Source organism: Lepus europaeus, chromosome 6 (assembly GCF_033115175.1).
Source record: "Lepus europaeus isolate LE1 chromosome 6, mLepTim1.pri, whole genome shotgun sequence".
NCBI classification, from domain to species: Eukaryota; Metazoa; Chordata; class Mammalia; order Lagomorpha; family Leporidae; genus Lepus; species Lepus europaeus.
The window spans coordinates 38583504-38606575 of NC_084832.1; the positions used below are offsets into that span (position 1 = coordinate 38583504).

The 23072-nt window shown below is 38.5% G+C and overlaps 1 pseudogene; it reads left to right on the forward strand.

The window, feature by feature from the left end:
- The window catches only part of LOC133762064 (small ribosomal subunit protein eS4-like), a 59498-nt pseudogene extending 48683 nt beyond the window's left edge, over window positions 1–10815 (forward strand).
- Window positions 10816–23072: the final 12257 nt, after the last annotated feature.

Sequence of the window (23072 nt, forward strand, 5' to 3'; positions counted from 1 at the left end):
TGAGTGATTCTATAGCTGCTATTTGACATTATCCTTATATAGATGTATGACCAAATGCTGGTGAAAATACCATGTTAAAACATAGCTGTGATACTCGCTTTATGTTCCTGTAAAAATCATCTCATTCTTGTGGCTCACTTCCAAGATGTTTCTATTTATTTTTCTTTCAAATTCCTCTTTGCTTTGCTTTTGTCATCCACCTTTAAAACTGCATATCTAATAGAAAAGGATAATAATTTTATTTCTGTCCTGCATGAGGTTATCATTCTTAATGTTTTAATGGGACTTATTTTTATAGTTCTTGTATTATTATAATATAGCAACAGAACTTGAACTCTAAACCTAGATTGTCCAGGATCCCTTGATAGGAACAACTGTCTGGTTGTACTGTTTTACCAAGTCTCATCCTCAAATCTTTATGTGTTCCTATAAAAGTAAAATTAGTTGTTGAATGTAAAGATTTTGGGGTAGAGTCTGGAGCATAGTAGCTATGATTCATGTTTTCCATTATTACGATCATATGATTTCCCTTCTTTTTTTGATGGGCAGAGTTAGACAGTGAGAGAGAGAGAGACAGAGAGAGAGGTCTTCCTTCCATTGGTTCACCCCTCAAATGGCCGCTACCGCTGGCATGCTGCGCCAATCCGAAGCCAGGAGCCAGGTGCTTCTGCTGGTCTCCCATGCAGGTGCAGGGCCCAAGCACTTGGGCCATCCTCCACTGCCTTTTTGGGCCACAGCAGAGAGCTGGCCTGGAAGAGGAGCAACCGGGACTAGAACCGGGAGTGCCGGCGCCGCAGGCGGAGCCAGCCGATTTCCTTTCTTCTAACCTAAGTTCTCCTGTGAATATCCTATATTTGTATTTGTAAGATTAAAAATAATGACATCTTATCTGAAGGCATTTGAGCTTATTTGAAGGAGTAATGTATTTAAATATTCATTTAAGGTATCTAATGCAAAAGAAAGCATGAATAAATTATGATTTCTGTTATCACTGTAAACTAAGTTCTTAGATAAATATGTTGTCAAAGGCAAAGGATAAATAAGGGTTAGTTACACCATATGAAATGCAAATGTGATTCAAGACAATGACAATAACATCTTCTGTGAGCTCATTATTCTGTTTGAATTCCATAAAAACACATCTGTAAATTCTAATTCTGCAAAAGATTCTCAATTCCACCCTTTCTTAAATGGATTGGTCAGGTCTTAATTTTACTAAATGAAATTGTCCAATCCCAAACTGTTCTATTTAAGGATTTGTTCCAATTCATCTAATCTGGTTTTTTGTTTTTAGTTTTTAGTTTTGTTGTGTCTTGTTTAGTTTTAAGGAGTCTAGGACTCCAGACTAATTCTTGCTTCTAGCCTTGCTTTCATGTTTCATGATGGTTACCATGTTTTTTGCAATCAGATCCCTCAGGTAACTCCATTCTGGCATGTACTTTGCCTTCCTCGTTGGGCTGGCTCCTAACCACTTGCATTCTGTAGGAATTAATAACTGCATTTACTAAGGACACTAGATACAAGGTAAATAGTGTCTCTCAAATATATTTTTTACATATGTAATGGTTAATTTGATGTCTCAACTTGAGTTGACCATGAAGTACTCAGATACTTTGTTAAATATTATTTCTGATTATGTCTAGAAAATGAGATTAGCTTTTGAATCAGTGTATTCAGCAAAATATATTGCCCTCCCCAATGTCAGTGGGCAACAACTAAGCACTAAAAGCATGCGTAGAACAAAAGGCAGAGAAAGGAGGACTTTGTGTCCCCTCTTTTTTTTTTCCCTCACTTTTTGAATTGAGAAATCTCTCCTCCTTTCCTCAAGCTGGGATTTGACACCATCACCTCCCCTGGTTCTCAGGCCTTTAGGCTCAGATTGAGTTACACTGGTGAGATTCCTGAGTTTGCAGCTTGCAGAAGGCAGTTGGTGGTATTTCTCAGCCTCCACTTATCAGCCCCCTGCCCCAACAAGGACTATTTGAAAAGATCATGGAAAATGCATATTATGAAAGCATCCTGTATCATAAATTACAAAATGTTTTGCACTGAAATAAACAACTTTTTTAATAAGTTATTTTTTAAAGAATAGAAATTTTGTATGTACAACTTTAGGAATATAGTTATTCTTCCCACCATACTTGCCCTCCCACTCACATTCACACCCCTCCTCCTCATCCCTCTCCCCATCCCAGTTCCATTCTCTATTAAGATTCATTTTTAATTACCTTTGTATAACAAGACCAACTCTGTACTAAGTAAAGATTTTAACAATGTGCACACACACACACAAAACTCTTTGAGAATAAGTATCATCGTTAGCTCTCATAATACAACTCATTGAGAACAGAGGTCCTGCATGGGGAGTTAGTGCACAGTTACTTCTGTTGTTAATTTAACAATTAACACTCTTATGTATGATGTCAGTGACCACTCGAGGCTCTTGATATGAGCTGCCTAGGCTATGGAAGCCTTTTGAATGCACAAACTCTGTCAGTATTTAGACAAGGCCATAAGCAAAGTGGAAGTTCTCCCTTTAGAGAAAAGTACATCCTTCTTTGATGGCCACTTCTTTCCGTTGGGGTCTCACTCACAGAGATTCTACAGCTTCCCATGTTGGAACATTCTCTGCTTTTTAATCTTATCTGTTGTAATTATCCCATACTTGATCCTATTTATATGGTCATTTTAACAATTAATCCTATCTATATGTTTACATTTAACACTTAATATTATCATTTTCACAATTAAGAGGGCATTTTTATCACCCAGCTTAATGAGAGTTGGGATCTCATGACAAGTTTTTAAACTGTAGCATTAGAAGGGGAGAGGGAGCGGGAAAGGGGAGGGTTGCGGGTGGGAGGGAAGTTATGGGGGGGGGGGAAGCCATTGTAATCCATAAGCTGTACTTTGGAAATTTATATTCATTAAATAAAAGTTTAAAAAATTAAGAACAAAAAAAAATAAACTGTACCATTAGAAGTTAGTCCTTAGGAATGTATGCAAACTATACAGTTTTACAGTTACAAACTCCTCCTCTCTCTCTTATTCCCACTCTTATTTCTTACTGAGATCCATATTCAATTGACATTATACACATATGATTAACTCTATGTTAAGTAAAGAGTTTAATAAATAGTATGAAGACAAAAAAAAAAAAAAAAAAAAAAAAAAAAAAAAACCTGTTCATCAACAGCCAAAACAAGGGCCGCTCAAATCATCCTTTCTGGAAGTGTCACTTTGACTTCTGCATATTTTGTTTTAGGTGCTCTATTCATTCTCGCAGATCAGGGAGAACATATGGTCTTTGTTCCTTTGGGACTGTTTATTTCACTAAGTATGATGTTTTCCAGTTTCAACCATTTTGTTACAAATGACTGGAAATGGGTTTCATCTTTTTTTTTTTTTTTTTTTTTACTGCTGTGTACTATGCCATAGTGCATCTATCCCACAATTTCATGATCCATTCTTCTGTTGATGGGCATTTAGGTTGATTCCATGTCTTAACTGTTGTGAATTGAGCTGCAATAAACATGGGGATGCATATAACTCTTCTATTTACTGGTTTCATTTCCCTTGGGTAAATTCCGAGGAGTGGGATGGCTGGGCCATATGGTAGGTCTATATTCAGATTCCTAAGATATCTCCATACTGTCCTTCATAGTGACTTTACCAGTCTACAATCCCACCAACAGTAGATTAGAGTGCCTTTTCCCCCACATCCTCACCAGCATTTGTTGTTTGTTGATTTTTGTATGAAAGCCATTCTTACTGGGGTTAGACTAAATATCATTGTGCTTTTGATTTTCATTTCCCTGATGGCTAGTGATTGTGAACACTTTTTCATGTGTCTGTTGGCCATTTGGATTTCCTCTTTTTTTTTCTTTTTTTTTTAACTTTTATTTAATGAATATAAATTTCCAGTGTACAGCTTATGGATTACAATGGCTTCCCCCTCCCATAACTTCCCTCCCACCCGCAACCCTCCCCTCTCCCGCTCCCTCTCCCCTTCCATTTGCATCAAGATTCATTTTCAATTCTCTTTATATACAGAAGATCAATTTAGTATAAAGATTTCAACAGTTTGCACCCACATAGAAACACAAAGTGAAACATACTGTTTGAGTACTAGTTATAGCATTAAATCACAATGTACAGCACATTAAGGACAGAGATCCCACATGAGGAGCAAGTGCACAGTGGCTCCTGTTGTTGACCCAACAAATTGACACTCTAGTTTATGGCACCAGTAACCATCCTAGGCTGTCGTCATGAGTTGCCAAGGCTATGGAAGCCTTCCAAGTTCGCCGACTCTGATCATATTTAGACAAGGTCATAAAAGACAGAGTGAGGATAGTAACCAATGATCCTAAGAGTGGCATTTACCAGGTTTGAACAATTATACAGCATTAAGTGGGGAAGAGGACCATCAGTACACACAGGTTGGGAGTAGAGCCATTGGTGGTAGAGTAGAGGTTATGATTACAAAGGAATGAGGCCCAAGTGCACTAGACAGGGCCTAGAACAAAGGACAGAGTCATTATTAGAGGAGCTACAATTAAGTTTTCTGATTGAGAGGCAAATAGAACCTGATAGAAGGGGCTTGATAATAATCTGGTGGGCTTTAGGCCTTGTAAATTCAGAGGCCCAGACCTATCTATCTCTTCACATGGGGTATATCCTAAGGGAGGTGTGAACCTCCTAGGGGAAGGCACTCTGTTGACTTTCATTACTTGGCTGGCCTAGGAGGAGAGCTGGCCAGGTAAAGGCAGGGGGCATCTCTAACAAGAAATTTACAGTCCTGCCTGCGATGTTGCTGACCCTACTTGACCAGGATTTCCTCTTTTGAAAAGTGTCTATTGAGGTCCTTGGCCCATCTCTTAAGTGGGTGGTTTGTTTTGTTGTTGTGGAGTTTTTGATCTCTTTGTAGATTCTGGTTATTAATCCTATATTGGTTGCATAGTTTGCAACTATTTTTCCCATTCTGTCAGTTGCCCCTCACTTTCCTCACTGTTATTTTTGCAGAACAGAAACGTCTCAATCTGATGTAATCCCAATAGTTAATTTTGGCTTTGACTGCCTGTGCCTCTGGGGTCTTTTCCAAGAAATCCTTGTCTGTGCATATATCTTGCAGGGTTTCTCCGATGTTCTCTAATGATTTGATGATGTCGAGTCACAGATTTAGATCTTTAATCCATGTTGAGAGGATTTTTGTGTAAGGTAGAGGTCTTGCTTCATGCTTCTGCACGTGGAAATCCAATTTTCCCAACGCCATTTATTGAATAGTCTGTCCTTACTCCAGGAATTGGTTTTAGATCCTTGGTCAAATATAAGTTGATTGTAGATGCTTGGATTGATTTTTGGTGATTCTGTTCTATTCCATTGGTCTACCCATCTGTTTCTGTACCAGTACCAGGCTGTTCTGATTATAACTGCCTTGTAGTACGTTTTGAAATCTGGTGTTGTGATGCCTTCAGCTTTGTTTTTGTTGTATCAGATTGCTTTAGCTATCCAAGTTCTCCTGTGTTTCCCTATTAACTTCAGCATCATTTTTTCTATATATGAGAGTAGAATGTCTTCGGTTTTTTGATTGGTATGGCATTGAATCTGTAATTTGCTTTTGGAAGAATGGCCATTTTGATGAAATTGATCCTTCCAATCCATGAACAAGGAAGCCTTTTCCTTTTTTTTGTATATTGTATTTCTTTCTTTAATGTTTTTTAATCCTCATTGTAGAGATCTTTGACATCCTTGGTTAAATTTATTCCAAGGTATTTGATTTTTTTGTAGCTATTGTGAATGGGGTTGATCTTAGAAGTTCAGTCTCAACCTTAGAATTAGCTGTGTATACAAAGACTGTTGATTTTTGTGTATTCATTTTTATATCCTGCTACTTTGCCAAACTTGTCTATGAGTTCCAATAGTCTATTGGTGGAGTCTTTTGGATCCCCTGAATATATAATCATGTCATCTGCAAATAGGGATAGTTTGACATCCTACTTCCCAATTTGTATCCCTTTGATTTTTTTTTCTTGCCTAATGGCTCTGGCTAATACTTCCAATACAATATTGAATAGCAGTGGTGAGAGTGAGCATCCTTGTCTGGTACTGGATATCAGTGGGAATGCTTCCAACTTTTCCCCATTCAGTAGGACACTGGCCACGAGTTTGTCAAAATTGCCTTAATTGTGTGCAGACATGTTCCTTCTATATTAAATTTGCTTAGAGTTTTCATCATGCAAGGGTGTTGTATTTCATCAAATGCTTTCTCTGCATCTATTGAGGTAATCATATGGTTTTTATTCTTCAATTTGTTAATGTGGTGTATCACATTGATTGATTTGCGAATGTTGAACCATCCCTGCATACCAGGAATTAGTCCCACTTCGTTTGGGTGGATGATCTTTCTGATGTGTTGTTGGATTCGATTGGCTAGAATTTTGTTGAAGATTTTTGTGTCTATGTTCATTAGGGAAATTGGTCTGTAATTCTCTTTCTCTGCTACATCTTTTTTGGGTTTAGGAGTTAAGGTGATGCTGGCTTCATAGAAACAGTTTTAGAGGATTCCCTGCTTTTCGACTGTTTTGAATAACTTGAGAAGAATTGGAGTTAGTTCTTCTTTAAATACCTGGTAGAATTCAGCAGTGAATCCATCCAGTCCTGCACATTTCTTTGTTGGGAAGGCCTTTAGTACTGATTCAATTTCCATCTTGGTTATGGGTCTGTTTATGTTTTCTGTGTCTTCATGGCTCAATTTAGGTAGGTTGCATGTGTCCAGCAATCTATCCATTTCTTCTTTGTTTCCCAGTTTGTTGGCATACAGCTCTTTGTAATAGTAATTTCTGATTATTCTTTTTATTTCTTTGGTGTATGTTGTTAAATTTTCTTTTTCATCTCTAATTATATTGATTTGGGTCTTCTCCCTTTTTTGGCTAGTTGGAAAATGATGTGTCAATTTTGTTTATTTTTTCAAAAAACCATCTCTTATTTTTGCTGATGGTTTGTATTTTTCTGGATTCAATTTTGTTTATTTTGTCTCTAATTTTAATTTATTTTAATTTTAATTATTTATTTTCTCCTACTAGTTTTGGATTTGGTTTTCTATTGTTTTTCTGGATCCTGGAGATGCGTTGATAGCTCATTTATTTGGTACCTTTCCAATTTCTTGATGTAGGCACCAGTTGCTATAAACTTTCCTCTTACTGCTTTTGCTGCATCCCATAGATTTTGATGTGTTGTCATCTTCATTTGTTTCTAAAAATTTTTGATTTCTCTTTTGATTTCTTCTGTGACTCACTGTTCATTCGGAAGCATAACATTAGATATGTGGATTGTCTGCTTTCAGTGAATATCTAGAGGAGTGTGGTGGGTGTGGCCAGGGAGCTCTATTTAGTTCTCCAGGGTGAAGGCTTTGACTAAGGTGACACACCCAGATTTGGCATGGTAAATGTCTTTTTTTTCTTATCAGAAGTGAGATTTGATTTATTCTGTCAGCGCAGCTCCTCTCCTCAAAGGAGAGCAGTGCCTGAGTGCTAGCCCCAGTGGATGTAGTATTCATCCTCTCTGTCCCAAGGATCACACAAAGGATCTGTGCAGCACTCAATGTAAGATCAGTGTCCCCAGCAATATCCCTCACCAGGTAAACAGGAAGCCCTGAGTGTGTAAAGTCTCCCACCATGACTGCCCAGTCACAGCCACACTATGAGTCCTCCCTCACAGCCTCATTTATTTTGTTTTTTGTTTCTTTGTTTGTTTGTACAGTTCTGGTACACAAGCCTCCCACATTCACAAACACTCAGCCCCATTAGTTCTTCCTACCAGAGTCAGGAGTTTCCACTTGGCTGATTGCTGGGCACTGATACAAGCTGGCACAGCTGTTGTGTAGGTCCAAAATGGTGCCCACTCTATTGGCTTGTCATAGGACACCATTGTAAAGTGATTGGTGAGGAAGAAATGTGTCTCTCCCTTTTTTCCCCTCTAGTTTGGTAGGTATGCTATCCCCATAGGGCTCCAGGCCGGATTCACTGTAGGCTCTTCCTGCAGCTTTACTGCCAGTGGCTTAGGCTGCTGCAGTCTCGTCTCACTTCACTCTCCAGTGTTAGTGCAGAAGTCCTGAGCCATTGGTGTCTATGCCCTCCATGTAGGTCCTCTGTGTCCCTCTAATTTGCATAGAGCTTCCTCTGCTGTTTTCTCCACAACTCTTCCGTGAGACTGCACTCTCTCCACTTTTTTTAGCTATCCTGTCCTAGACCAGAGCAGTAAGCTGCCATCTTGGAACCTCTCCTAAACTTAGCTTTTAATACTATTCTTCCTGGAACTTTCTGAAGTGCTCTCATATATACACATATCTCATATTGATTCTGTTTCTCTGTAGAACCCTAACTAACCTAACATCATCAACACACATGCAGAAAGTAAGAAATGACACAGGGCCAGCGCTGTGGCATAGCTGGTAAAGCCAACACCTGCACTGCCAGCATCTCATACAGGTGCTGGTTCAAGTCTCGGTTGCTCCACTTCCAACCCAGCTCTCTGTTATGGGCTGAGAGAGCAATGGAAGATGTACCAAGTGCTTGGGACCCTGCACCCACATGGGAGAGCCAAAAGAAGCTCCTGACTCTTGGCTCCTGGCTTCGAATTGACCCAACTGTGGCTCTTGGAACCATTTGGTGAGTGAACCAGCAGATAGAAAACCTCTCTTTGTTTCTGTCTGTCTCTGTCCTTGCCTCTCTGTGACTCTTTCAAATAAATAAATAAATCTTTAAAAAAAAAAGAAATAAATGATTCATTTACAAAAGCAGCATCGGACATTAAAACCCTAGTAATAAATCTAATTTTTTTAAATAAACATCTTGCCAGCGCCGTGGCTCAACAGGCTAATCCTCCGCCTTGTGGCGCCGGCCCACCAGGTTCTAGTCCCAGTTGGGGCGCCGGATTCTCTCCCGGTTGCTCCTCTTCCAGGCCAGCTCTCTGTGGCCCGGGAAGGCAGTGGAGGATGGCCCAAGTGCTTGGGCCCTGCACCCGTATGGGAGACCAGGAGAAGCACATGGCTCCTGGCTTCAGATCAGGGAGATGCACCGGCTGCGGCAGCCACTGGAGGGTGAACCAACGGCAAAAAGGAAGACCTTTCTCTCTGTCTCTCTCTCTCTCACTATCCATTCTGCCTGTCAAAAAAAAAATCTTTTAATTCCATGTTCCATTAACTTTTTTAAAAGATTTACTTATTCAAGTGGTAGAGTTACAGATGGAGAGTGAGAGACAGAGAAAAAGGCCTGCTGTCTGCTTGTGTTCACTACCCAGATGGCCACAATGGTTGGAGCTGGGCTTATCTGAAGCCAGGAGCCTGGAGCCTCAAGCCTTTTCCAGGTCTCCCACACAGGCGCAGGAGCCAAGTACTAGAGCCATCTTCTACTGCTTTCCCAGGCCATAAGCAGAGAGCTGGATCAGAAGAGGAACAGCCAGGACACCCGTATGAGATGCTGGCGCCACAGGCAGAGGCTTAGCCTACTACACCACAGCACTGGTCCCATAAATCTAACTTTAAAAATGAATAAACTCTCTACACAATTACTACATGACACATTTGAGAGAAAGTACAGAAGCTCTAAGTAAGTAGAGTGATATACCATGTCAATGACTGTCAGTGATGGTTCTCTTCAAGTTGATCTAAAGAGTCAGTATACACTACCACCACCACCCGGCCCCCAGTCTCATGTTATTTTTTAAGGAAATTTATAAGCTTTTCCTGAATGGCAGGACAATCTTCAGTAAGAACAAAGGTGGAGGATTTACAAGATTTATCATAAAGCCATAGTAATTAAAACAGTGTCGTATAGATACAAGAATGGAAGAGGCCCAGAAGAAAACATTTAAAAATAAAAGAGAAAGCCCAATACCAAACCCAAACATTTAAGGATGTTTGGCTTAAAACAAAAATGGTACCGTAAACTACTAGGGAAAGGATGGACTTATCAGTGAATGATGCTGAGCCAATTTTATAATCATATAGAGTTAAGGTAATTGAGTTTTAAAAGCAAATACAAAAGTCAGTTCCCACTCTTTCCACTCATAGTTCAGCCATAGCTCCTGTTTCTGCATCTGAAGCAAGTAGCAGCTCCAAAGCATAGGATACTGGATAAATTGACTGATGTTTTTGTTCCTTGTCCACACACCGGTCCCCGTAAGCTGAGAGAATGTCTCCCTCTCATCATTTCCGTAAGGAACAGGCTTAAGTACATGCTGAGAGGGGAAGTAAAGAAAATTTGCATGCAATGGTTCATTAAGATTGATGGCAAAATCCTGATTGATATAACATACCCTGCTGGTTTTGTGGATGTCATCCGCATTGACAAGACTGGATAGAATTTCTGTCTGGTCTGTGACACCAAGGATTGCTTTGCTGTTCATCAGATTATACCTAAGAAGGACAAGTACAAGTTGTGCAAAGTGAGAAAGGTATTTGTGGGCAGGAAGAGAACCCCTTACCTGATGACCCGTGATGCTCATTACCATTTGCTGTCCTGATCACCTCAAGGAGAATGACACCATTCAGATTGATTGGGAGACTGGCAAGATGACTGATTTCATCACATTTAATGATGGTGACCTGTGCTTGATGACTGGAGATGCCAACCTGAGAAGAATTGGTTTGGTCACCAATAGAGACATCCTGGCTCTTTTAATGTGGTTCCTGTAAGAGATGGCAGTGGCACTAGCTTTGCCAGTCAGCTGTCCAATGTTTATATTACTGGCAAAGGCAACAAACCATGGATTTCTCTTCCTCTAGGAAAGGGAGTATGCGTCACCATTGCTTGAGAGATGGAAACTGGTTGTTAAACAGAGCAGTGGGTGTAATCATCTGTAGCTCATATGTTAGAAAAGTCTTTGTACTTAATTAAAAACAATACAGTGTGGAGAAAAAAGTCACTTCCCAAGAGACTGCTGGCCTACAAATGAATAGTGGAACAAGGATGCTTTATGAAGTCACACAAGAGAATGTTTTCAAGACTGCAATACTCAGGATGTATGTTTGTTGTTTCTACATGTACCTTCCCCATGAGATAAGGAGTAGTTGAGAGGAAGCATCGATTAATCATCATGTCCATTCTTCCAGAACACCCATTTAAATCTCTCACATGGCATTCAAGAGTTGGATGTGAATAAATGAATCAATCATTTTATCATTAAAGACATGAAAAAGAGGCTCCCATGGTCAAACATACAAGACACCTCAAATTGAGACAACAGAAAGAAACTCCTACATGGAAAAATATGTATTTATACAAGTATTTTAGATAGTTATATCCTCTAAAATCATATGCTATATGTAGCTATAATGAATTAATTGTGAGATTGCAAAACTAGAAATGGAATGCATGTTAAAAAGCAAAACAGATTCCTAGTGATGAAGAACCTGAGCTATGGAGGAGGTGTGCTAGAAAGCTAGGGATGTCAAGAGACTGAAGCATTCCCGGCACCTGAGTAGCAGTGGGTATAAAATGCTTTGTATATTTAGGGCCAGCTCCTTTAGGACCAAGTAACTTGGCAATTATATATGCTCACCATAACTGTATTTACTTTTTTGGAAATTAATATATAAATCTCATATTGTAATTAGTTTGGGAAGTCAGGAGATGAAACATGCTCTGTAAGAAGAAGCAAATTATGTAGCATGTTCAAACAGTGAGCTACTTTCAGCTTCTAGTCATTACTACTGGAAATATTCAAAAATATGCAATAAAAAAGGAAGCATTCATTTTTCTTACAGCTTTTAACCAACTTAATGATCTTTAAGTGGCTTCTGGTGTATTTAAATTGAGAGGCAATACCATGCAGCTTTTACAAAAAAAAAAAAAATCCTGCTTGCTTGACTGATCAGCTTGCAGTTGCTCTTTGGCCACCAGTGTTGCAGACAACAGGAACTGCAGTCATGCCCAAATAGCACTCAGTAGCATACTTGCCACATCATAGTTATTCAATAAATGTTGCCTTTCTTCCATTTGTTTTAAACCAGATAAAACATAAGTTAATCTATCCTGTATCATAAAAATATTTGAGTTTTGCACACAGATATTTTATTTTCACAAAACTCCATTCCTACTAAGCAAATTGTATTTTTTGCAGTAATGTTAAATTATATTTTGATAATTATCACAAAGGTTTTTCATAATCTTAAATACAATATTTCACTTTTTTAACCTTCTTAGATCCCATACATTCTAAATGGATGTACTGTTTCTTTTTTAAGGAGTCAAATGCACAATCCTACATCAGTATCAAAGCAACTGCCACAGAACTTTATTCTGCCTTACAGAGTTAAATTCACAAGGAGAAATGATAGCTTTGTGCCATGTTTAACCCTACCTAGATTATAGCAGAAATCTCTGAGGACAGCCAAATATTTTTATTACCACACATCTGTACAGGAGTACCTCAAACATTTATGGGGAACATAAAATTAAGATAAGTTTGTATTTATTTCAAATTTTTTAAGTCCTGGCATAGTGGTTTGTTTTTTTTTTTTCGTAACAATCATTTCCGTGAACTTTTTGAAAACCTTGTACTGTACATAAAACAGTGACTCAAATGTGAAGTTAGTCTTGATGTCAGAAAATTAATTATGTAGCTAAAGCATAACTTCATTTACCAGGGAGTTAACCACAGGATATACTTCTAGCAGGAAAGCAGTCTTTCCATGTTTTTGCTTTGGTTTTTTATTATTCATAGTCAGTAATTGCAATGTTATAATTGTTCAAGTTTCTAAATGTCAAAAGTCTAATTAGCCATCATAATACAGACTACCTTTTTCATTGGTGTTTTGGTATAAATTAATAAGGCGGTATTACAAAATGAGCTAACGTGTCCCCTGGTAAATTCTGACATAGTTATAATGCTGTCTTTTCTTCCAGGTCAAGCATTTTTAATACAATTTTTCCTAATATGTATAGTAAGAGCTCCTCTTGTTAGGTTCAGTAAGCAACTGAACCATATTCTATTAAAACATGAATTTCTAAATTATAGATTATTTATGTTTATTACTGCAAACAGTATAAACACTACTCTTCGTATTGGTGTGTATAATAGTCCATTCTGGTACAAGTAGTCTAATACAGCATGAGCTTTGTGTAGATTCTCAATTATGTGGGAGGTTTTTTCCTCCCTGCTGTGTCTTTTTTTTTTTCCTATAGTTGTTTGATAGATGCTGTATGAGGGAGGTTGTGGTGCATGGTTGATGTGTGGTGAGTTAAAAAATATTGTATTCTCAAGTAAATGAAAGAAATTTCTTTCTGACCAAAGCAATGAACTGTAGAAATGAACTCTCAGAATACACTTGTAGTAGGTGAACAGTCCACAGCCATATAAGTAATACCTTGATTTCTCTGTGGCAAAAAGTGTCTATTAATCAGTCACCAATGAGAGATAATTCCTAGGTAAAAACAGACCTCAATTTTATGTGTATCCAAGATGCCAGTGAAATTCATACCCCTAAACATATTCACTGCTCCCTTGTACATTGGGTCTGCAACTGAAAAATAAAATACAAATGTAGTTTCATACATATATATATATATATATATGTATTATCAAAGACATAATTGGAATATTATGTGGCACAGTTGTAGAGGCAAGTAAACCTTCCTGGGAAAAGCTAGAATTACCATTAAAAATACCTGCTTTGAAATATTCACCCTGAAATTAATAATAATAATACTTCCTCTGCAGAACACAAATACCAAGCCAAACTCAAAGAACAACTTAAATTGCAATGTTTGAAAGCTCCTGTATAATTTTACCTAATGCCTAATTTTGAATTAATAACTTTACACACTACATGATTCTGGAAAGGTTGAACAACTGACTCCAAAGTTACAGGAGAATGCTGGAGAAATTAGAGAAGATGAAGAGCTTTCTGAAAATTAACTATGAGGGCTGGTGCTGTGGCATAGCAGGTAAAGCCACCACCTGAAGTGCTGATATCCGTATGGGCACTGGTTCGAGTTCCGGCTGCTCCACTTCCAATCCAGCTCTCTACTGTGGCCTGGGGAAAACAGTAGAAAGATGGCCCAAGTCCTTGGGTCCCTGAACCCCTGTGGGAGACCCAGAAGAAGCTCTTGGCTCCTGGATTCAGATTGGCTCAGCTCCCACTGTTGCAGACATTTGGGGTGTGAACCAGCAGATGGAAGACCTCTCTCTCTCTCTCTCTCTCTCTCTCTCTCTCTCCCCCTCTCTCTCTCCCCTCCCCTCCCTGCCTCTGCCTCTTTATAACTCTGTCTGTCAAATAATAAATAAATAAATCTTTTTTAAAAAAAGAAAAAACTAACTATAGTGAATCTCAAAATCCAGCCTTCCTTGAGTTCAATTTTTAAAAAGCTCCTTTTCCACAAAAATACTTAGGCAATTTATTCTAAACCCTGGGACCTTCTAAGAATTCTGTCTTTGTTAATTTAGCAAAAGGTAATAAGAGCAGTAATATGTTTTAAACTTAATTTTTCCCACAGGACAGAAGGTAACAAAGAGTAGTAAAAAAGGCAGCAGGTATTCACAAATTCACAGGTATATGCGTGTGTATGAAAGAATGATGGCTGATGAACTGGTATTACTGTTCTTTGCTAGCTAGAACTCTCATTCAAATGACAAAATGAAAAGTAAGACTGGTATATTCAGTATTCCCTCAAAAAGGATAAAATTCACTGTTTTGAAAACCATTTTGCTTTTCAATAAAAAGGTTTTTTGCAGCAATAAATAAAATGTTTAAGTTTTTTTTTTTTAAGTTCTTCATTTTTGGGGTTGTTTCTTTACCATTCCAGATTCAGAATTTTAACAAATTGGATAGAGCTCCTGATTCTATGCTGTTGACTTGAAAACTTGAAATCTATCTTGTTTTGGTTGTCCTTCATGTTCTCCAGAGAGAAAACATACAGACATACCCACTTACACACAAGTACACGTGTGCGCACACACACGCACGCACACAAACCCATAAGCTCCAGGCTTATCCAAAGAGACAGAAGTCTTTGGGGGTAGAGGAGGGGGATGGAAAGAGGAAGGGAGGGAGGGAGAGGCGAGCGGAGGGACGTGATTTTATTTTAAGGATATATTGGCTTACATGGTATGGAAGCAGGCGTGCTGGAGACGCAAGGAAAAGCCAATGTCGTGGTTCAAGACCAAAGGCCATCTGCTGGAAGAAGTGCCTCTCCTTTCCAGGAAGTCCATCTTTTTCATTATGGCCTTCAGCTGATAGTATACATTCTAGCCACACTATGGAGGCTAATCTCCTTTACTCAAATACTTCTGATTTAAAAGTTAATCTCATCTAAAAATACATTCATTGAAACACCTAGAATTATGTTTAATCAAGTGTCTGGGTACCATTGCCTAGCCAAGTTGGCACATAAAATTAATCATCACACCTGTTAACCTGGACAACTACTTGAAGTGATAGCACTCTATTTGTTTTATCCTGTTCTCCAGTCTTTCTTTCAAGGCTCTAAAAGCTCTCGGCCTCATGGGAAAGTTTGTACTTAAAACTGCCATAAACAGCCTGTCTCAGAAACAAACTTTGAACTGCTCAGTGTCACTTACAGCTGGAGCCAAGAATCCCTAGTTACCTAGGACCTATGAGTGTTTCATATTTTCATAGCCACTTTGCCTGGAATTCTGTTCAATAAATATTGGAAACCTTATTTTTACATTTTCTATCTGAGATATGTGCTAGTGATGTAATATTTAAAATATTAGTTTACTCCTTCAAATATTCTTTGCCATGTTAAATTTCAGACCTTTTTATCTGTTTTATAAACATTTTTCCTTCCTTCTTACACAGCTAAGCACCTCCCCTCCTTTTTGCAATCGGTGTCTCTAAAACATCAAGTTTTCCTCACTTAAAAAATAGATTATTTTCATTAATTTGTAATAACTTCTTTTCTAACAGTTTCTAATTGTTTCTGAACTTTGACAATAATTATGTTTGATTAACCAATGCATTCATTGCTTTCTTATTGTGAGATAGATAGATAGATAGATAGATAGAGATTATATATATGGATTAAGGCAAACACAATCTTGTTTTGAAACTTCCACAATATATTTTAGCATACCCAATGTATTAGTGTCAAATGCTGGGCTTGCTTTAGCCTTCACAGTGTTTTCAGGATTCAAGGATTGTGGTCATGTGAGAGCTAGCTCCCTGGATATCCCTAGGATGCTTGAAAGGAAAAGACATATAGGAGCTGAAAGTGGGAAGAAATTATCTAAACCAAACCTCTCATTTTCAGATGAGTAGACAAAACCCTGTAAAGTAAATGGGCATGTCCACGGTACAGGCATTATTTCCTAAGGTCTGGAATCAGGGACATGGATAGTATGCCTTATGGTGTTTCTGAGTTGAAGACTGACAAATTAGTTAGCTAGATGGTACTCTACCCTTTTTAACAGGGTGCCTGTGAGGGAAAATCTAACTATTAAGTCAATTTCAAACAATTTCATTTTACTTAGAAAAATAAAACTGCAAATGTACCCCTCTAACAAGCAGAAACGATTGGAGCTTAACATTTCCTGCCAGTATTTTGCTAATCTTTTGCTAAGTATTGTTTGTAAGCCTTTTCCTCTTTGGAGAAATGAAACTAACAAGTAATACCTGATTAACTTTTTCCTGGCACTTGCCATCCATGAAAATAAATAAATAGGAACAAATATAAATGCATAAAAACACAAACTAAGTGTATATTGATCATTTTCAATATTAAATCATTCCATATAGACTATATCTCATGTAAAAAATAAACTATCTTATGTGAATTTCTATAAAATTTTCACTTTAGACTATACCATGTGAACTACTGTAACAAATACAATTACTTTGTTTTTTAAAAATTGATATGTTTACTTGAGAGAAAGAGACAGATGGATAGAGAATGCTCCTTGTTCACTTGCCCACTCTACAGATCTACAACAGCCCAAACTGGGGCCAGTGGTTAAATCCTACCCTTTATGTTTACTTTGAAGCAAGCTTCCTCATGGGCAAAAAGAATTACATGCACATGCGTGTGCGCACACACATACACACACACGTGAAGAAAGACTCTTAAACTTGACCTATGAATGTAAGATGATTTTTAATATGGAAAATTTTAGCTGATCTCTAAGATGCGCAGATAAATATATTACATCTTTAGTAGATAATGTAATTATAATTATTCTCCTGGTAGTAATCACTACTAATCTCATTTGGCAAAAATAGGAAAAATGCTACTGAAACATGTTGATTATAAAAAGCTTAGTGACAAATTGTGGGGTCACATTGTTATGCATATAACTTTATTTTTTTAAGACTTTTGCACATTTTTTTATTTTTTTATTTCTTTTATTTTTGACAGGCAGAGTGGACAGTGAGAGAGAGAGACACAGAGAGAAAGGTCTTCCTTTGCCGTTGGTTCACCCTCCAGTGGCCGCTGCGGCCGGCGTGCTGCGACCGGCGCACCGTGCTGATCCGAAGGCAGGAGCCAGGAGCTTCTCCTGGTCTCCCATGGGGTGCAGGGCCCAAGCACTTGGACCATCCTCCACTGCACTCCCGGGCCATAGCAGAGAGCTGGCCTGGAAGAGGGGCAACTGGGACAGAATCTGGTGCCCGGACCGGGTCTAGAACCCGGTGTGCTGGCGCCGCAAGGCAGAGGATTAGCCTGTTGAGCCACGGCGCTGGCCCCATGCATATAACTTTAAATCCAGTGATCTCTACCTATTGTTCATTTCAGAAACTCACATCGCTATCCACACTCTGCCTAGTAATTATGGACTAAATTGTGTCAAAATTCACATGTTGAACCCAATGGGTAAGCCAGTCCATAGCAAATGTAACCATTTTGAAGATAAGTTCATTAAAAAGGTACTTATAGTTAAATACAAGCATAAGGAATGAGCCCTAATCCATTGTGAGTGATATTTTTTATGAAGAGGAAAGGACGTAAAGGATGCACATACCCAGAAGACAGGCCATGGGAAGACTGAGCTAGAAGGCAGCTGCCTGCAAGCCAAGGAGAGAGACCTTGCGAGAAACTAACCCTGACAGCACCTTGATCTTGGATTTCTAGGCTCCAGAACTGTGGGAAAAAGACATTTCTTACCACAATGGCCAGTCCATTCAGTTTAACACCCTCCCCTCTAAGTAAATTGAGAACTCCAATATTGAATGTGATTGTTTTTTCTCTCAATTATCTCCGTTTTAACTCTAATCATCTCTAAGAGGAATCCAACCAGTAGGAAGCATTGGCATCTGCCAGGTGACAGTTTGCAACACTTGCTAGCAGAGAAAAAAGGATGGGAACTATGACCATCTCTCTCTCTCTCTCTCTCTCTCTCTCTCTCTCTCTCTCTCTCTCTCTTTTTTGACAGGCAGAGTGCACAGTGAGAGAGAGAGACAGAGAGAAAGGTCTTCCTTTTGCCGTTGGTTCACCCTCCAATGGCCGCCACGGCTGGTGCGCTGCAGCCGGCGCACCAAGCTGATCCAAAGGCAGGAGCCAGGTGCTTCTCCTGGTCTCCCATGGGGTGCAGGGCCCAAGCACTTGGGCCATCCTCCACTGCACTCCCTGGCCACAACAGAGAGCTGGCCTGGAAGAGGGGCTACTGGGACAGAATCTGGCGCCCCAACCGGGACTAGAACCTGGTGTGCTGGCACCGCAAGGCGGAGGATTAGCCTATTGAGCTGCGGCACCGGCGACCATCTCTTTTAATAGCATCTAACCATTATCCTTAACTGATCACCCTGCTTAACACTTGACCTTGACTGCACCTGCCTTACAAAACCCAAAATCTGGATTGATGGGACTGTTTGATTTCTCTACTCCAACACTTAACTCTCCCTGACACTGCTGAGGACAATCAAGTTTAATTTGGCATCACCAAGATTCATGCTGCCCAAGTTTTTGCTCAATTTCCTTTTCCATTTTGCTTAATTTCAAACATTTGACTTCCTTTTTCAAACTGTACAAGTGTCATCACCCTCCTCAAGCTTCAGCAAATGACTATGCCTCCTCCCTCACTGGCAAAATCCAGAACTTAATTATTTGCCTCCGTATCACATTTGAAAGAGCAAACTTTTCTAACCCATTCCTGCTTCCAAAAGGACATTTTCAAAAATCAGTTGTCCACTCTCTCGACTTGCTTTTAAAATATCTTGCTTATTAGATTGTATACTGTCACAAATAAGAGTCTTTCTTTTTCACTGAAAAGAAAAATCCCCTTCCCCCATGTACACACACACACACACACAAACCAAGAAATAAAAACATCAATCTCGCAACTACTTCCAGCAACCATCCTAATTCTTTTTTTTTTGAAGATTTATTTTTTATTTCTTTGAAAGGCAGAATTACAGAGAGAGGGCATGATAGAGAGATCTCCCATCCAATGGTTCACTCCACCAATGGTGGCAATAGCCAGGTCTGGACCAAGCCAAAGCCAGGTGCCCAGAGCTTCATATAGGTCTCTTCCATGGGTGGCAGGAGCCCAAGCACTTGGGCCACCTTTGTTGCTTTCCCAGGCACATTAGCAGCTGGTTTTCAAACCACCACTATATGGGATGCCAGCAATTCAGGCAGTGGCATAACCACAACACTGGCGCCAGTCCTGATTCTTTTATTTCTTCATAGCTAGATTCTATAGAAGACTTGATCTCTTCAATTCCTCATAACTTACCAACCCAGGATCAACAAGCTTTTTCTACAAAGGGCTTCTTAGGATTTTAGAAGCCATATAGTTTTAGAAGCCATACACTCAGCTTTTTTCAATTAGCATTATCTTTTTGATGCCCCAAAACATTTTATTTTATTTTACTTGTTATATAAGTTTCATGTATTTCATATATACAGATTTAGGAACATAGTGATACTTCCCACTCCACCTTACCTCCCTTCTGCCCAAGCTCCAACCCTTCTTCCTCCTCCCTCTCTCATTCTCACTCTTAATTTTATAAAGATCTACTTTTAATTTGTGTAATTATGTAAAGTTAACCCTACTCTAAGTAAAGAGTTCAACAAATACTATGAAAAAACAAAACAAAACAAAACAAAACACTGTTCCTCAACAGAAGAGACAAGGGCTGTAAACAGTCATCGAATTTCAAAATGTCAGTTTTACTCTAACACAATACATTTTAGGTATTCCATTAGTTACCCCAGATCAGGGAAAACATATGATATCTGTCTTTTGGGGGCTGGCTTATTTCACTAAGTATAACGGTTTCCAGTTTCATCCATTTTGTTGCAAAAGACAAGTTTTCATTTTTTTTTACAACTGAGTAGTACTGCATAGTGTATATATATACCATAATTTTTTTAAATTTATTTATTTTACTTGAAAATCACAGTTACACAGAGGAAAGGAGAGGAGAGAGAGAGAGGTCTTCCATCCACTGGTTCACTCTACCATAATTTCTTTATTCAGTCATCTGTTGATGGACATTTGGGTTGATTTCATATTAGCTATTGTGAATTGAGCTGCAATTAACATGTTAGTACAGGTAACTCTTTCATATACTGAATTCATTTGGTTTGTGTAAAGTCCTAAGAGTGGGATGGCTGAATCATCATGTGGTAGGTCTATAATAAGATTTCTGAGGTATCGCCATAATGTCTTCTACATTGGTTGCACCAGGTTACATTCCCACCAAAAGTGCATTAGGTACCTTTTCCCCCACATCCTTGCCAGCATTTGATGTTCATTTATTTCTGTATGAGAGCAATTTTAAATGAGGTGAGGTGAAAGCTCTTTGAAGTTTTATTTTCATTTAACTGATGGCTAGTGATCCTGAGCACCTTTTCATATGTCTATTGGCCATTTGAATTTCATCCTTTGAAAAATGCTTGTGTAAGTCCTTTGTTCATTTCTTGGTTGTCTTTTGTTGTTGAATGTCTTGACCTGTTTATAGATTCTGGATATTAACCCTTTGTTAGTTGTGTAGTTTGCATATATTTTCTCCCATTCTGTCAGTTGCCTCATCACTTTGTTGAGTGTTTCTTTTACAGTGCAGAAGCTTCTCAGTCTGATGTAATCTCATCTGTCAATTTGGTTTAGATTGCCTGTGTTTCTGGGATCTTTTCCAAGAACTCTTGGCCTATGTCTTGCAGAGTTTCCCCAATGTCCTCTAGTTATTTGATGGTATTGGATCATATATGTAGGTCTTTGATCTATTTTGAGTGGATTTTTATGTGAGGTGTAAGGTATGGGTCTAGCTTCATACTTCTGAACGTGGAGATCCAGTTTCCCCAGCATCATTTGTTGAAGTGATTGTTCTTGCTTCAGGGATTGATTTCATCTCTTTTGTCAAAGATAAGTTGGTTGTAGATGCATGCATTGGTTTCTGGAGTTTATATTTTTGTGCCAGTACCAGGCTTTTTTTATTTTAACTTCCCTCTAATATTTTTCAGATTTATTAATTTATTTGAAAGTCAGAGTTAGACACAGAGAGAAAGAGAGGCAGAGAGAGAGAGGTTTTACATCTGCTGGTTCACTCCCCAAATTGGCTGCAATGGCTGAAGATAGGCCAATCAGAAGCCAGAAGCCAGAAGCTTCTTGTGAATCTTCCACATGGGTGCAGGGACCCAAGGACTTGGGCCATCTTCTACTGCTTTCTCAGGCCATAGTAGAGAGCTGGATTGGAAGTAGAACAGCTGGGACTTGAACTGGCACCCACAGCACTGGCCTGAAATATGTTTTGAAATCTGGTATTGTGATAAACAAAGCCACTGGCTTTATTTTTGTTATATAAGATCGTTTTATCTATTTGGGTTGTCATATGAATTTTAGCATCATTTTTTCTAGATCTGTGAAGGATGTTGTTGGTATTTTGATTGGGATTGCGTTGAATCTGTAAATTGCTTTCCATAGTATGGAGATTATGATGATATTGATTCTTCCAATCCATGAACATGGAAGATTTGTCCATTTTTAATATCTTCCTCTATTTCTTTGTTATATGTTTTATAATTTTCTTTGTAGAGATCTTTGACATCCTTGGTTAAATTTATTCCAAGGTACTTAATTATTTTTAATTATGAATGAGATTGATCTTAGAAGTTCTTACTCAGCCATGGCATTGTCTGTGTGTCCAAAGGCTATTGATTTTTTGTGTGTTGATTTTATATCCTGCCACTTTACCAGACCCTTTCATGAGTTCCAGTAGTCTCTCAGTGGAATCTTTTGGATCCTCTCTATATAGAATCATGTCATCTACAAATAAGACTTCCTCTTTTTAAATTTATGTCCCTTTGATTTCTATTTCTTGCCTAATGGCTATAGCTAAAACTTTCAGGACTTTATTAAATAGCAATGATGACAGTAGGCATCTTATCTGGTTCCAGATCTTAGGGAAAATGCTTCCAACTTTTCCCCATTCAGTAAGATGCTGGCCATGGTTTTTGTCTTGAATTGTCTTAATTGTGTTGAGGAATGTTCCTTCTATACCCATTTTCTGGGTATAGACTGTTCCTTCCATACACAATTTGCTTACAGTTTTCATCATGAAAGGATAATGTAATTTATCAATGCTTTCTCTGCATCTTTTAAGATAATCATGTTTTGTTCTTCAGTTTGTTAATGTGGTGGGTCACATTTACAGATTTAAGAATGTTGAACCATCCCTGCATACCAGGCATGAATCACACTTGGTCTGATTGAATGATCTCTCTGGTGTGCTGTTGGATTTGATGGCCTAGTGTTTTGTTGAGGATTTTTGCATCTATGTTCATCAGGGAAATTGGTCTATAGTTCCCTCTCCATGTTGTTTGTGTTTCTGGTATAGGAATTACGGTGATGCAGGCTTCATAGAAGGAATTTGTGAAGATTCTCTCCCTCTCAACTGAGTTGAATAGCTTGGAAAAACTGGAATTAGTTCTTCTCTTTGTTGGGAGGGTCTTTATTACTGATTCAGTCTCCATATTGATATTGATCTGTTTAGGTTTTCTATGTCTCCATGAATCAATTTTGGTAGATTGTATGTGTCCAAATGTTTCTTTCAGGTTTACCAATTTTTTGACATTCAGTTTTTTGTAGTAATTTCTGGTTATTTTTTTCTATCTCTG